The sequence below is a fragment of the Nycticebus coucang genome, chromosome 1, assembly GCF_027406575.1.
Source record: "Nycticebus coucang isolate mNycCou1 chromosome 1, mNycCou1.pri, whole genome shotgun sequence".
In the NCBI taxonomy this organism is placed as follows: Eukaryota; Metazoa; Chordata; class Mammalia; order Primates; family Lorisidae; genus Nycticebus; species Nycticebus coucang.
In genome coordinates, this window is record NC_069780.1 from 154,759,853 (window position 1) to 154,777,381 (window position 17,529).

General features: G+C 39.0%; 1 long non-coding RNA gene across 1 annotated transcript; it reads right to left on the bottom strand.

Moving 5' to 3' along the window:
* Nucleotides 1–6,555: 6,555 nt before the first annotated feature.
* On the bottom strand, nucleotides 6,556–17,355 carry LOC128585673 (uncharacterized). Its single transcript, XR_008380085.1, has 3 exons — nucleotides 17,155–17,355; nucleotides 12,007–12,506; nucleotides 6,556–8,093 (listed from the first exon to the last, which is right to left on the bottom strand). It is a non-coding gene; the product is annotated as an uncharacterized LOC128585673 (long non-coding RNA).
* Between the last annotated feature and the right edge of the window lie 174 nt (nucleotides 17,356–17,529).

The window sequence follows — 17,529 nt, forward strand, 5'->3', positions numbered from 1 at the left end:
TGAAGAAATATATCTAAATCATGGACTTTTTTTTTTTTAAATTAAGAAATCCAGAAAAGTCATCAGTCTTGATTACAGATTCTGGCACAATCTAGTAACAGTTTTTAGACATTATGTCCTCTCAGTTGTAAGTCCACATATGGGTCCTTTACTAGCTCAGTTCAGAGCCAATTTCTTCATGCGAGCCTGGAATCCTATCTGTTCCTTTCTGATCTTTCAACAGTTTTCAAGGAGTCAGCTTTGCTTCTTTCCAGAAAGCAATCATCCATTCTTTCAACTTCATGTCACTAACATTACTCATCACAGCGGAGGAATAGACAAGGGTAATCATTTTTTTTAAGTTTGGAAACAACCTAAGGTTCCAAATCTCTTTCAGAATTGTCTAACAGTTCCCTGGTCTCTGACTGCTAATTTTCTCAGATGTTATTGAATATTTCCTTGGTTTATTTATTTATTCATTCTTTCCTTCACTCAACAAATATTTATCAAGTGTCTATTATGTGACAGTCACTATTCTAAACTCTGGGCATATATCTGTGGAAAAAACCCTAAGGAAGTTTGCATTCTAGAGGGGAATACCGATTATAAATAAACAAACAATAAAAAACCAAGCAACCTTCTAATCTATCAAGTGGTGATAAGTGGTATGAGAGAAATATGTGTTAGGGCAAAGGAGAAAGCTGGGTGGGAGGGCTGCGGCCTCGTGCTGGTGGCCAGTGATGGCTGCTCTGATCGTGTGCACTGAGGTGGACCTCAGTGGGTGTGCTATGCAGGTGTCTGGAGAAACGCTGCTCGGGACAAGGAAACAGGAGCTGCAAAAATTCCGAGTATGCTTGATGTGTTCTGAGATTGCCTGGGGTGGAATAGGTAAGTTGTTCGGGATTAAAGGAAATGACATTAGATAAGACAGAGCTGGGGCCAGACCAGTGCCTTGTTGTCCACGTTAAGGGCTTTGATATTTACTCCATGTAAGATGAGAAGCTGTGGGGGAATTTTTAGCAGAGGAGTGATACAATCAGAATTAAAGTTTTAAAGGGATCACTTTGACTTCTATGTGGAACAGAGACTGAAGCATCAAGTTCATGAACAGGGAGGGCAGAGAGGAGCTCACTGCAGCAACGCAGCACTAGAGGAGTTCAGGCCTTAGAAATGCACACACTCAGCCCAGTCTGGGTTAGGTGTTCTACCGCAATGTCCACCTTATGGCCAGCTCCTGGCTGTGAAGCATCATCTCAGAACCATTCATAACCTGCTCCGATCTCATTTCTGTACGTGGACCAGTCTCTCTCCAATTCATCTACACCCAAGACAGCCCCACTGACACTATCCTAGGGGAGGAAGACATTCAGCCTTTGGGCTCATAAAGATTTTTCTTCTTGGCTTCAAACATTTTTTGCAAGAAACTTGCCTTTGTAACTTGGTCCTCTTCCAAAATATCGCTGACACCACTAGGTTTGAGAAATTCTCTTCCATCCCTTGGTACTCCCCTCCCCTTTTAAAAATCATCTTGGTTTTACCTGCATGTTACAAAGCAGGTTTTGGCTTAAACCGGACCTCACTCTCTTCACCTGTTCTCAATCAGGCCTGAAATGAGTCTCTCTGTACCGATGTGTTCCCTGTGGCTGTGACAGCATCCAAGGGGCCCTAGTGCTGTGTTCATCTGCATTAGCAGAATTTGTCTTGCTTCCTCTGCCTCTCAGACCTCCTGCAAAGTCTCCGTTCCTTTCTAAGAAATACCTCTGGTCCAGAGTTTGTTTTAGGGGCAACAGTGGTTGACAGGCCCTGAGCCTTTATGATGTTTCTTGGACCACATTCTCTCATTACCTACTCCAGAGGTTGCTCTCTCCACACCAGTCACATCAGCTCACAGTGCATTTTGTTTGCCCATACAGTGCTTCAAAAGTTTTTTGAATAGTTGCCAAAAATTAAAAATGATGAAATTTACAATAAAAAGAACCAAATTCTTCATTTCTTTCTCTTTCTCTTTCTTTCTTTCTTTCTTTCTTTCTTTCTTTCTTTCTTTCTTTCTTTCTTTCTTTCTTTCTTTCTTTCTTTCTTTCTTTCTTTCTTTCTTTCTTTCTTTCTTTCTTTCTTTCTTTCTTTCTTTCTTTCTTTCTTTCTTTCTTTCTTTCTTATTAAATCATAGCTGTGTACATCAATATGATCATGGGGCACCATACACTTGGTTCATAGACCATTTGACACATTTTTATCACATTACTTGACATAGCCCTCCTGGCATTTTCTTAGTTACTTTGCTAAAACATTTACATTCCACATTTACCAAGCCTCACATATACCCTTGTAAGATGCACCACAGGTGTGATCCTTTCAATCTCCCTCCCTCCACCCACTTCCCTCCTCCCTCCCCACCCTTTCCCCCTTCCCCCTATTCTTAGGTTGTAACTGGGTTATAGCTTTCATGTGAAGGCCCTAAATTAGTTTCACAATAGGGGTGAGTACATTGGATACTTTTTCTTCCATTCTCGAGACACTTTACTGAGAAGAATATGTTCCAGCTCCATCCATGTAAACATGAAAGAGGTAAAGTCTCCATCTTTCTTCAAGGCTGCATAGTATTCCATGGTGTACATATACCACAATTTATTAATCCATTCATGGATTGATGGGGAAGAAAAGGCGATCAAGGGTATCCACATAGGGTCAGAAGAGATCAAATTTTCACTCTTCGCAGATGATATGATTGTATATCTGGAAAACACTAGGGATTCTACTACAAAACTCTTAGAAGTGATCAAGGAATACAGCAATGTCTCAGGTTACAAAATCAACATTCATAAATCGGTAGCCTTTATATATACCAACAATAGTCAAGCTGAAAAAACAATTAAGGACTCTATCCCCTTCACAGTAATGTCAAAGAAGATGAAAGATTTGGGAGTTTATCTAACAAAGGATGTGAAAGATCTCTATAAAGAGAACTATGAAACTCTAAGAAAAGAGATAGCTGAGAATGTTAATAAACAGAAAAACATACCATTCTCATGGCTGGGAAGAATCAACATTGTTAAAATGTCCATACTACCCAAAGCAATATATAACTTCAACGCAATCCCTATTAAAGTTCCATGTCATACTTTAAAGATCTTGAAAAAATAATACTTCGTTTTATATGGAATCAGAAAAAACCTCAAATAGCCAAGACATTACTCAAAAATAAAAACAAAGCAGGAGGAATTAAGCTACCAGACCTCAGACTATACTACAAATCGATAGTGATCAAAACAGCCTGGTATTGGCACAAAAACAGAGAAGTAGATGTCTGGAACAGAATAGAGAACCAAGAGATGGATCCAGCTACTTACCGTTATTTGATCTTTGACAAGCCAATTAAAAACATCCAGTGGGGAAAAGATTCCCTATTTAACAAATGGTGCTGGGTGAACTGGCTGGCAACCTATAGAAGACTCAAACTGGACCACACCTTTCACCATTAACTAAGATAGACTCTCACTGGATTAAAGATTTAAACTTAAGACATAAGAGTGTAAAAATACTAGAAGAGAGTGCAGGGAAAACCCTTGAAGAAATTGGGTTGGGCGAGTTTTTTATGAGAAGGACCCCCCAGGCAATTGAAGCAGCTTCAAAAATACACTACTGGGACTTGATCAAACTAAAAAGCTTCTGCACAGCCAAGGACACAGTAAGTAAAGCAAGCAAACAGCCCACAGAATGGGAGAAGATATTTGCAGGTTATGTCTCAGACAAAGGTTTAATAACCAGAATCCACAGAGAACTCAAACGCATTAGCAAGAAAAGAACAAGGGATATCATCGCAGGCTGGGCAAGAGACTTGAAAAGAGTCTTCTTGCTCTGAAGAAGACAGGCGCACGGCCTTCAGACATATGAAAAAATGCTCATCATCTTTAATCATCAGAGAAATGCAAATCAAAACTGCTTTGAGATATCATCTAACTCCAGTGAGACTAGCCTATATTACAAAATCTCAAGACCAGAGATGTTGGCGTGGATGTGGAGAAAAGGGAACACTTTTGCACTGCTGGTGGGAATGCAAATTAGTACATTCCTTTTGGAAAGAGATATGGAGAACACTTAGAGATCTAAAAATAGATCTGCCATTCAATCCTGTAATTCCTCTGCTGGGCATATACCCAGAAGACCAAAAATCACAACATAACAAAGATATTTGTACCAGAATGTTTATTGCTGCCCAATTCATAATTGCTAAGTCATGCAAATTCTTCATTTCTCCTGAAAAATGGGAAGTCTTGGCTAAACCAGGTATGTATGATCACATGGCGACAGTAGGTAGGACCTGAGTGGCAACTGCGACATGTGACAGGGTGCTCTGCAGTTCTCTCTGCCCACATCAAGCTCCCTGCTGGCTGGTTCCCTAGATATTTGGGAACAACACCCATGGTTTCCACTCTCATCCTTTAACTATCTTTTAGAATAATTCTAAATACCCTTGGAGAATTATTAAAGATGATAGGAGTAATATCTTAGAATTATACCTTAATATAAAAACAACACCTCCCAACTTATAGAACAGCATAAGAGACATAGCTTTCACATAGGACAGAAAAGTGACCAACTTCTCATATCATTTCACCAAAAGAATCTAAATTGATATTAGCTAGGTGTCTAGTTTAGTGCAACCTGGGAAACCACTGTACACACACACAATCTGACCTTCCCCTGAGCCTTGTCTTCCCTGCTCCCAAACTTTTAGCAAAGCCTTTTGGAATAGGGTTTGTAGGTAGATGAACAATACAATACAGCTGTGGACAGAGCTGCTCGTGCTGGATTTGGCCACTTCTGACCCAATGCTTAAATTTCTATTACCTTTTGAGCCATTTTCAAATGTTCATATGACAAGGGAGAAATTTTTCAATACTCCATTGTGGTCATGGGCAGTTTCAATTCAGTGGAGTGAGTACGAAGATTCTTTCTTTCCTTTTTTTTTTTTTTAATAATCACTGCCTTCAACTATGCCCAATGCACTCTCCATTTCTTATCACCTAATACCATCCAGGATAAATTCCATAAATTTGCAGTCACTTTAAAGCATTGAAACTCAGTTATTTTAAAGAATCAAGCTCAAATTTGATTTATATCCCTTCCCTTCTCTGTGACCTTTCTTGAGTCTTTCCCAGGGCCCTGCAGGACCCTTCCACAGCACAGTTTCCAGAGCAGATCTGCTTTAACCTCTTCCTCCTACCATTAGGGCACACCACTGCCACATGGCTGCTCATTACTGTGGTCACCACCAGGTACAGGGCACGAGGCCTAGACTCTCACTACTTTCTGCACTACCCACTTGGCCTACAGTCAACTCGATTTTCTTTGCCATAAGCAGTGGCAGAGCAGACCAACCCCTCTCTCCTTCCTGTGTCTCTCTTTAGGTGTTTTCTCCACCCCCAAATAGACGCAGGGACAAGATAACTCATTTATGGCCTTAAGCAGATACTACATATCTAACTGGGGCATCCATCCATTCTGCTGAGACTGTTAATCTCCCAGGTCCCCAGCCTCTGAGCTCTTCTTATGGAGGGAGGCTTCCAATCACTTGGTTGGGGGAGGAGTTATCTTCTCTTCTCTACAAGGAAGGGAAGCGAGCGAATCATTTCTCACCCTCAACACTTATCATTTCCCCAAGGACAAGGAATCCATTGAGCCTCACCCTTTCCTCTCCTCAGTTTATAAGAACTGAAACTGGGGGCTAGTCATGTGGTGGCCTCCGTTCTGCTGACTATTTGTCAACACTGAGGGAGTCAGCTGGTCTTCAGAGTGCAGAGACTTCACAATTTCACACATGTTCTCTGTTCTGAGCCTTGGTGTCAGGTCTGGGAAAGCACCATCCAACATTCTGCTGCACTGTTCTCTTTGAGCTGGCTGAATTAGTGAGGAACCTCTAGCTATAAGGGACATAAAACCATACCCCAAATGTCTGTGATGGTGAGGAAGTGTGTTGTCTCACTACCTTAAAAAGCCCAAGTGGGAAGATCTGGCTTTAGGGCCTATTGATTTCTGGCTCAAATGTTGTCCCCAGCTCCACTGTTTTACTTGGATGAGGATAGGGTAGATGGAACAGTCATAGGGTTTTGTGGAGGTCCCCAGGGCTTACACCATCCCGAGCCAGCTTTCCCACTTGTTCAGACAAAAGTTCTGGAACACGATTTGGGTCACGTGCCTGTCCCTGATTATGTATGTTCTGGTGCTCCTAGAGAGCCGATGGCACTCTGAGAGCCAGAGGAAATTTGGGAATCCTGTCCCTTCATCCCTCTCAATCTCTTGTGGCATCCATTAAAGAATACCACAGATTCCCCAGGTTCAATCATGTGAAACTTCCCCTGAGGACACTAGATGCAGGGCAGGCCCAGAGTCTAAGGGGTAGGCTTGGCAGCATACTGGAGCTACTGATGGATTTCAGAGTAACATAAAGAATAGTTGTTTAAAGTGTAAGGTCTTGGAATAAGGCAGCTCTGGATTCAGGCCTGCCCTATCACAGCAAGCAATCTTTAATACGTATTTAACTTCTCTGAGACTTAGTTTCACCAGATATAAAGTGGGAGTACTGGTAATAACTATGTCCTTGGATTATTAAGATAAAATAAAATGCGCCCAGTACAATAATTATATTGTGTCAGTAAGTATGACTTTTATTGCTAAGCACTTCTGTGCACAGAGAGAACACTATGGAAAACCATACAAAAGTATGAAAGGTTCTCTTTGCATTTTCCAGAAGGAGCCAATTTGATCCTGTCATCCCAGATGGGAAGCAGATTTTCCTGCTACTTCTCCTCTCACTCTTTGTATATAGCGAGGGGTGGACCCAGTGTGACAGATGAAGGGTGAAGGAGACAAGTATATAAATGTATATAAATCGCCTTAAGCACAGATATGTGTGTGTGTGTGTACATATGTGTTTTTGCACACACATATATAATATACGTGCATGTCTATGTATAGATGTGTTTATGTGTGTATGTATGACTAGAATGTTCATGCTAGGATTAAGCTAGAAAAGATTCATTGATCATTTCCAAAGAGCAACAAAGGATATTTTGGAGAATCTGCCAAATTTGAGACACCTATGAATTTAGCAGTAACTCTCAAGTGCTGCTGAAGCCTCCTCCTCCTCTTAGATTTGTTCTCATAAAAAGGGAGAAGTCCAGGCCCTTCTGTTTTATCAATTAAAGCAAAGCAATCTTGCAAAATTTAATATTTAAGAAAATTTTAAAAATAATGATAACATGAATTTACATTTCTAAAATGCATTTTTAACATTAATTTAAAAAATTGAACAATACTGGATTTAAACTTGAGAGAAAGGATTTTTCTTTTGTTGTGTTGTGTTTTAATATCAACTAGAAACTGTACCTTTCCGTAACCTAAACTGTTATTTTGGAGGGAGACAGTAAAGATGAGGGTAATCTTTCAAAGTATACTATGTGAATTACATAGAAATATTTGGTGTAATGACATAAACATAAAATGTAACAAGAGCCTGTTATTTCAAAATTGGGCTTCCATTTTTTTCTGAGAATAAGATATCGACTGATGCCCCCTTGTGGAAGTTAATATTTTAGATGTGGGAAAAAAAAATTCATACAACAGCATTGCTGCTTGTCTATCATACATTTATTTTTCCCAGGCACTTTCAATAACTTCAAATTAATTGTGTATTTTTGTTTATATACAGAATTTAGTAAATGTTAATACACAACATAATGTTGGTTTCCACAGATTTACACTATAAGATTTTCTTTTCCAAAAGTAGATGTTTGTTGTCATCTGATTCAACTGTTCTAAGAACTGTCATTAGAATTTATTAAAGTACATTTATATTTCACCTCAAAAAGCTGAACCAGATAAGTTCATTGAAATACAAGTAAAAATACTTTTATAGGTTTAAGCCCAAGGTGTCTCTATCTCCCCCCAACCCCTAATTTGCCCTCCCAGAAGTTCTCTTGATGCCTCCTGCCCCAGGAATAGATTCTGACCCAGACTTGAGAAAGTTCTGGCCAAGTGGGAAATCCTCCAGGAATGTCAGTCACCATGTCCACCTCCACCTTCTTAGCGGCTGGTCACCTTTACTATATATCGGTCTGTAAAGAATGATCAGACATGGTCTAAGACTGAGGGTAAAATTCTTGGGCTATAAAATTCTCTGGCATTCAAAGCAATCAAAAAGAGGGTGGTCAACCGCTGAGCAGGCACGTGACGGCAAGTACTCAAGTTCAGTTAGTTATCGGTCCCAATAGCCTTTGTGGTCCCTTCCAATCTGAGATTTTAAAGTTCTATTAATTTGATAACCAGCCTCACTGAATGGACTAATCACTTAAGTTACTTCTCTGTAGTCCTAAAATGGCCATGGAGATTTGAATCTAGTCCTCACAGCATTGGTCTGTGCTTTCTTCTGGAATTACTGTTTCAAGTAAACCCTCAGAACTTTCAAAGGGCTTTTCAAAGTGCACATTAATCAGGGCACTGGACCATAATAAAGATATGGAGAGGCTCTTTCACCATTACTTTTAAATAACTATAAATAATCGAGGAGTATATAGATTGTCTCTAGCAGAAAACTGTCAGGACGATTAAGAGTGGGATATTATTTGTCGCTACCACTATAGTTATTCCCGTAGGGAAATGGTACAATGTAGAAAGTGCACGTGCACGTTCTCGAGGGAGACATGGAAGTGTCCTGGGATGAAGGACAACGTGTGGACTCTGGGGTCCACAGGCCTGAGCTTAAACTCTGGCTCTGTTCCTTGCTAAAGGAATGACTGTAGGTAAGTGTCTGAGCCTCCTATGTCTATAAAATTAGAATGATCATATTTCTCTCGCATCGTTAAAAAATTTGAACAGCATAAAAATTGAGATGTACAAAACATGGTACTTGGCACACAGAATGTATATGTGTATATAAAATATATAAAATATCTCCAAAAATGCTAGCTTTTCTTATAGAAGAGAAAAAGAATATAAAGGGTGGGGTCATGGCTGGAAAGTGTCTTTGATGGTTAAAGTCTTAATAAGCAGCGGGGGCGTGTCTGTGGGGGTGGTGAAAACACTAAGTAATTATGTTTTGTATCTAATTAGTGCTCTATGACAGTCTCAGGGGCTATCTTTTTATCTTCCCTAACATTTTATAATCTTTTCCCTAACAATCTTCAGTTATTGACTGGAGCCCATTTTCATATCTAAGTATTTGATTCACACAGTGTTAGTACACTTAGCTAACTTAGAATCAAAAACGTGTGTGAAGGGAGCACTATAATTTTTACCCCCCATGCCTTTGCATTAAGGACATCTCTGAAATCTGACAGCAAGAACTTTTGGGAAACAACAGCTTCTATATCCCCATGGAGAAACATGCGAGTTGAGCCCTAACTATTCCACAATTCAAAGACAACTTTGATATCAGTCAGGTCTATACATAATCACAATGTATGCGAGGGATTAATTTCTGAAGACCTAGCAGCAAAGGATTTGTAATTTAAGACAAATTCTACTGAACGATAGCATTTGGAATTTTACAACTTAACAATAGGGGGAAGTGGGAAAGGAGGGGTGGGTAGAGGGAGGGGGATCGGTGGGATCACACCTGTGGTGCATCTTACAGGGGTATTTGCAAAACTTGGTAAATGTAGAATGTAAAGGTTTTGGCACAGTAACTGAGATAACCCGGAAAGGCTATGTTAACCACTGTGATAAAAATGTGTCAAATGGTCTATGAAGCGAGTGTATGATGCCCCATGATCATATCAATGTATACAGTTATGATTTAATAAAAATAAATAAATAAAAATAAAGTGATGCCACCAAGTGGCAAGAGCAAAAAACAGCATGTGCTCAACCAGTTCTGAAGGTAGCAATGTTTTATTAATTTGTAATTGATTTTGATAATTATATTAATTAGTCTTAATTGATTTTAATATTATCATTGTTTCAAATATTATACAAAATTATATTTTATTATTGTTTTTTAATTGAATGATTTGAAATACTTTAATTCAATTATGCATAAAAGGCAATATTATAAAAGGTGTATAATTTAATTTTTGTGATCAGAAATTAACACGGACTTCTGAAGCTAAGTAAAATATGAGGAAATCTGTACTTGAATAATTTTAAATAAGCATTAGATTGCTTTGCTTTCTTTAGAATTCTACTTTATATGATTGCTTCCTTGAGTAAAAAACAATATATAAACTGCTAAGAGAATTGACCAGTATTAAAAATATGAAGGTGATGTTTTGTGGACAATATGGCAGACTTGCCACATGATAATTTAAATAAAAGTGAAGGTATTTCAATGGGATCTATTCACGATGAGAAAGCAAAAACAGAAAAAGAGAGAGGGTAGAAGAGAGAGAGAACCAAAAGAAAACGAGAAGCAAGCGCAGCTGAAGGAATGAGATGGAGGGAGCAGGGACACAGTCCAGGGTGGTAAAGCAGCAGGATTCAACCCAGGAGCTTCTGATTAGGCCTCAGGAACCTGGAGCTGGAGAGAAAGCCCAGGGGTGTGTGGGAGAGAGAATGCAGAGCTAGAGAAGAACAGGAGGCTTAAATGAAGCTCTAAGACAATTTCTATGTCTTCTGATGATAAATGTTACTGTGAAGACATCACACAGTAGCTCAATTTTCTTCCACATGGATTTTTTTTTTATTCTTCCTGAATGACTAAAGAAATTTTACTCTTAAAATTCAATAAAGAGCAGGAAATACTTAATTCAATATGGTGTTTCCAGAATTTACTGGAATACACTGTGTCCTTTGAAGCCATAGTATAAATTCCTTCTTTATTTGAGAAAGTTATTATTTATTACAACTTAAAATTCATGTCATATGCCATTTGTTTATTTCTTTTCAGAGACACCTATTATCTTTATATTCTGTGATTTTTTTTTTCTTTTTTGAGACAGAATCTCACTTTGTTGCCCTCAGTGGAGTGCGGTAGCATCACAGCTCACAGCAACCTGAAACTTCTGGGCTTAAGCGATTCTCTTGCCTCAGCCTCCCAAGTAGCTCGGATGCCCGCCACAATGGCTGCCTTTTTTTTTTAGAGACGAGGTCTGGCTCGTCTGGTCTGGAACTCCTAAGATTAGGCAATCCACCTACCTTGGCCTCCCAGAGTGCTAGGCCTGAGCCACTACTGCCGGCCTATATTCTGTGATCTTTGTATCTATCCTACATTTATTATGCTATCTGTAATTGCTTAACCTCTTTTCTATGTTCATTGTAATTATCTCCAGTGTTTCCTTTAGTCCTGTAGTTCAATGAATAGCTACTAGATGTATGTGGCTATCTAAATTTACATTAGTTAAAAATAAAGAAAAAACAACTTAAAATTCAACTCCCTGACTGCATTAATCAGACCTTGACCGTTCAATGGGCACTTATGGCTACTGTGTTAGAACATTACAGTCAGTGCAAAAATTTCTCCTAGACAGTGCTACTCTAGAGCAATAACTGAGTCTCTGCTGCTTTTTACATCTTTCCTCTTTCTTATTTACTTACTGTTTCTTCTGTAGTTGTATTATGTTAGTCCCTAATATTTCCTTACCACCTTTTAATTCTATTTTGTGGTTTTATCTTATCCTTGAAGTCTTCTTATATAAATTTGTGTTTTGTAAATGTTCTTCTTACAGTATAAATGAAGCACACTGGGTAATTTCCCCTTGGGGAGGGGGTTTGCTGTCTAGTATTACTTATTTTTGCATCTGTCATTTACATACTACATTTTTTTCATATTAGTTATATTTATTTATTTTTGGCTTAAGTAAGTTTTTCCCTCCTTACGCTGGTCTCCATTTTTTTCTATTCGTTATAAGGAAAGATTTGTCTAAACCTACTTAGGCTGATTATAACATGGCTAAATTCTGTCACACTCCTCCTGCCTCCTCTTTCTCTTACTTCATAAGCTACACTGCAAGGGTCAGCAAATATGGCCTGTGGGACAAATTAGCCCATCTCCTCTTTTGGTAAATAATTTGACTAAAACAAAGTCACACTCACTCCTTTGCTTCTTGCCAGTAGCTGCTTTTATGATGCAATGGCAGAGTTGAGTAGCTGTGACAGACATCACAAGGCTTGGAAAGTCTAAATATTTACAGTCCGGCCAATTATGGAAAGTTGTGTTGACCCCTGAAGTCCAGAGAAGGAAAAATCATTTGTAGCCCAAGGACCTGGGGTAGAGTGAGAATAGGGGTAGAGAAGATCATCCATTAGCCACACTGGCCTCTGTTTCCCATTTGCAGAGGGTTCGTTGGCTTGGGTTCGCTGCACATCTTAGTCAGTTTGGGCTGGCCGAGTACTGTGGACTCATTATCTTATAAACAACAGATATTTATTTCTTACAGAACTGGAGGCTAGGACTCTGACAGCAAGGTGCCAGCATGGTGAGTTTCTGGGGGGACTCTTCTGGGATGCAGATTGACAACTTCTTGCTGTATCTTCACTTGACCGAGAATGAGAGCTTGCTTATGTCTTTACAAGTCATTTGTGTAGAAAGGTACCTGAAATAGTGGGTGATCTGTTAATATGAGTAATTTACAGATGGGTTTATAGCACTAGTCTTTCAAAAAGCAATGATTGCATCATCTATTTTAAAGTTAGACGTTTATCACTAAATATACCTTGCTCTCTGGGTCCCACTTATAAAGGCACTAATCTCATTCACGAAGCCTCCACCCTCACAATCCAATTACCTATCAAATTCCACCTTCAAATATCAGGTTGGGGGGTGGGATTTCCACTTATTATTTTGGGAGGACACAGACTTGCAGTCCATAAGACTTCATAATGCCGGGCATACCTTCTTTGAGACCAGGGATGAACTCCAGCTTCAGTCCATCCTCATCCCCAGTTCAATTTTGCTACTTTTGCTACTCTGCAACTTTGCTACTTTTAAGAAGAAATAACCCAATATGTGCTCTTGCCCTGTACTCAGGCATCGATCATTTCTGCTGCCAAAGAGAAGAAAGGGAAAGCATAAAAAGTGGGGTTGGCTGCCCGACTGAGCATCTTTAAGATGAGAAGGACATCACTGAGGCTATCCACCATGGGCTGGGCCCACAGCCTCTCCCCTCACCTGTAACCACCTCACATCTTTCCTTCTTTATTTCTATTTTTTTATGGAGATTTCTCCTTTATCAACTCCCTATGGCTAGATTTTTAAGATTTTTGTTTTCTTCAGGTCTCCTTCTTATAATGCTCCTGAAAAAAAAAAAAAATCAGATTTAGGAGCTTTCTAGAGCCCACACTATGCTCCTTAAAAGAGTTTTGGTTTTCATTGGCTAAGGACTCCTATTTTTCACTTAAAAAAAAACAACAACAAAACTATTTGTTGTGCATATCTTAGATTTTTCAGAAATAAAATTTTGAGATCTGGCTTTCTTCTGCCATCTGAAATTAAGAGGTTGTATATATCAGTTTTATAAAATCATGAAGAACATATTTGCAAAACTCTTAGCTACCTTCTTTCATTTTAAGGTGAAGGATTTGCGATTGCAATAACAAACCACAAGGGTGTGTACTTCTTTTGATTTAAAATTTTTTGAATAAACTACAGTATATCTACACACATATCTATATACATACATATATAGTTTATGCTGGGTTTTTGTTTTTAGTTAAAATAATTAATAAATAAAATGACAACAAGGATGTGGTATTTTAAAATTATATTGTTCAATTACACAACTGAGTCAACAATATTTTGTACAAAGTGCAAAACACTCAGTTGGACTGTTTATTAACAGCATGCTAAACCCTTGTCTTTACAAGTCATTTGTGTAGAAAGGTACTTGAAATAGTGGGTGATCTGTTAATTGAGTAATTACAGATGGGTTTATGTAGCACTAGTCTTTCAAAAAGTAATGACTGCATCATCTATTTTAAAGTGAGAAGTTTACCACCAAATATACCTTAAAGACATTAGTCCAGTGTTTATAGATCTCACACCACACAGTCAAAATTTCCTCAGAGATATGTTCACTGTTCAAAAATTCCGCTGCTCTTTAAAATAAAGGGGTTATGTGGACTGAGATTTGAAAAATGATTTCCTATTTTTTAACACAACATATGATTATAAGACTCAAATTGCTTCAACAAAGTAACTAAAGCTAAAGTAGCATTTTAGGAAAAGTTTCTGATAATGAGTCACTGGATATCTAGGACTAGATATTATTTGGTAGCTGACAATGACGGCAGAAAGTATTTGGACAGACATAGAAATAGGATATTGTTAACAATGTTGGTAAGATAGGCTTGGTGCCTGTAGTTCAGTGGTTAGGGCGCCGGCCACATACACTGAGGCTGGCAGGTTTGAACCCAGCCCAAGCCTGTTAAACAACAATGACAACTGCAACCAAAAAATAGCTGGGCATTGTGGCTGACACCTATAGTCCCACCTACTTGTGAGGCTGAGACAAGAGAATCACTTAAGCCCAAGAGTTTGAGGTTGCTGTGAGCTGTGATGCCACAGCACAGCGACATAGTAAGACTCTAATTAAAAATATATATATATATTTTGGTAAGATCTTAAAAAAATTTTTTTTGGGAAGATTTAAAAAATCTGTATAATTGGATGGATATGTTGGATTTTAGATAAATTTAAGCTCAGTTCAATTAGGGGCTGAACTGTAACAAGATAAAACAAAACGAGTGGTAGCAAATATTTAATTATGTTATAAACCAAAAAAACCCAGGTTACTTACTAGAGAAACAATCTATAGAAAATGTAACAATTAACTTTGATTTCACCAGGTATCTCTGGGGAAAATATTTTTCAGAAAAGGGAATATTTTTGATAATTTCCTGCAATAAGCAACATTATCTTTCTGATTTTTTTTTAGTTGGGGTCTTTCTTGTTGCCCCAAGCTGAAGTGCAGGGGCACAATCCTAGCTCACTGCAGCCTTAAACTCTTAGACTCAAGTGATTCCCCCTATTTTAACCTCCTAAGTAGCAAGGCCTACAGGTATACACCCTTAAGCTTGGCTAATTTAAAAATTTTTTTTTGAAATGGGGGTTTACCTTGCTAAGTAGCTCTGTTTGGTCCTCTACTCCTGATCTCAAGCAATGCTCCCACCATGCTCTCTCAGAGTGCTGAGATCACTGGCATGAGCTATCAAACCTGGCTTTTCTGATCTTTCCACCCAGCTTTCTGTGAAGGTCTCAGATGCGCCTATATTTCTTGTCTCACAGAATCTCATCTCTTTTCAATCTGAAAATAAAAGTGTTTTTGCCTCAACTTATTTTGCATTTTAACCAAAATCAAAAACAACCAGGAAAATGATGGCTTCAACTATGTTTTTTATTATAAATTGCAGCTTAATTGAAATGTACATATTGTTCTTAAAGTTGTTTTGTTGTTCCTAAAACGATGTATTATATTCCATTCTGATTGTTAACTGATTTAAGTAATAAACTTCCAATAAAAATAAAATCAAAGTCTTTGGAATAAGCTGGGTATCTGCTTTTTCTTGCATACCCACAAATTATAGGTAGGGCAAATTAAAAAAAAATTGTTTAATATCTCCTGTGTAATGAGTAAAAGACATAAACAGAAATTTCACAGAGAAGTGCAAGTGGCCAATAAAAACACAAAAATACTCATCTTGCTAAAACCTAGACAATGCAAAGGGAAACAAGGAAATATTATCAATCAATATATTAGCTAGATACATATTTTTAGCCATGTAATTTACCTGAATTTATCAATGACAAAATAAAGTGAAACTGATAGAATTATAATTTTTATTTCATAAAAAATGATTGCTCCTAAAAGTCTCTGAAAGTAAAGAAACAAGATTATGAAAAATATCAAGAAATTAATGTTTTGTAACCACTTGCTCCAACTTTGAACAATATTACTATTTTTTTCATATTCTAATGTCATTTATATTTTATTCAATAACCATAATCCCACAATTGATGTCTTTGTTTTGTTTGAATGGATTAAAATCTAATGCCAGGATTTATTTTAGTTTTTGTTTTTACCATTAATGTCTTTATTGCTGAGTTATTTATTCTGAGATGTCAGTAACTCTCTTGATTGCGTGGATATTTTGCACAAGAAGAATTTTTAAGAAGCGTTCATGGCATTGTATTTCTCATTTATTTATTTTTTTTAGTTTTTGTAGATTTAGTTGTATCAGGCTCTGGCCTTTACAAACATCAGTTGGGCTCTACAGAAGATTTTGGGTCATGCTTTTGTTTTCAGTATTGTTTAGATATTGTTCATCATCATCTCTGGCCTTCTACACCATCTCACATCTGAAGCCACTGCCATCATTCCCCTGTTTTTATGTCTAGTTGTAACTATAATTTTTTACCCTTGACGCTTAGCATCTATACCAGAATATATGTTAGTGTTAATCAGTCCTTGCCAATTTGTCCTACCAAGGGCTGGTACCTGGTATCTCCAGCCTCACTTCTCATCATGTCTCTGCAAGGGGCATGTCCAACTTACCAACCTGTCCTCCTGTGAACTCACTGTGCTGCTTTATATCCTGTGGTTTGGTACAAGCAAGAGAAATTCCCTCATTTCCTACCCCTCCTCTGTCATTTGCTTTTACTATTCTAGCCGATTTAGCTGTGTCTCGTTGGCGGTAATTTCTGGAGCACACTCCTCGGTGACCCAGCCACTTTTCCTTTTCACCCACGAAATGTTACATATATCCCTAGTAGTATTGCACTTGCTGCAAGGAGGTACCGTTAGGGTTTAAGGCTCTTATCAGTGAGCACCAAGGGCAAAGACGCCTACCACATCCATGTAACTACGCAAGCATTTAAGGCCAAAGTCGAGAGTTCTCGGTGAAAAGTCAGGAATACTGGAAGCGTAGGATGAGGACAAATGACTGAGCAGCTAGTATACAGAAAAAGTTGTCAATCTGGTAAGAATGTGAATTTCTGCTAAGGTGGATGTTCTAAGTTGTTGAAGAACACTAATCAGGTACTCGAGGGCGGGGTAGATAAAAGTGGCCAAGACCAGCCTAAATTGGGTGAGCAAGCTATCATTAGCTAAGTCTGCAACGCAGGTGGCAATTGAAATCACGAATCGAAACCACAACCTCCTGAGGGGGTGAGGAGGAGAATGCATGGTCCCTTTTTTCTCCAATTTCCACATTCATCACCACGACCCAACTCTGAGTGAAACTAACCTTCCTGTGGAGCTGTCCGCAGGGGAACAGGCGGCACCGGCGTAGGGAGGTGGGGCGCTGTGTGACAGTGGCGCTTGTTGTGCGCATGCTCGCTGCGGGGCCGCGGGCGGGGCAGTGTCGTCACTCGCGCCTGCGCGCTGGGTCGGCCCGGAACTTCGGCCTCTGCGGTGGTGGTTCCGCTCAGGGGCTTCGCGCGGAATGGTGCCCAGATGCCAGGTAAAGGTGGGGCGTGTGCGAGCCGGGCAGTCTGTGAGGTGTGTGCTCCACGTCTTCCCTCCTCCGACCGGACCCTGGTCAGTCATATCTTCCCCCGACTCCTAACGCACGCTCGCCAGGCCACCGTCACGGTCCCTTCCCAGCTTCCAGGCTTTGCTC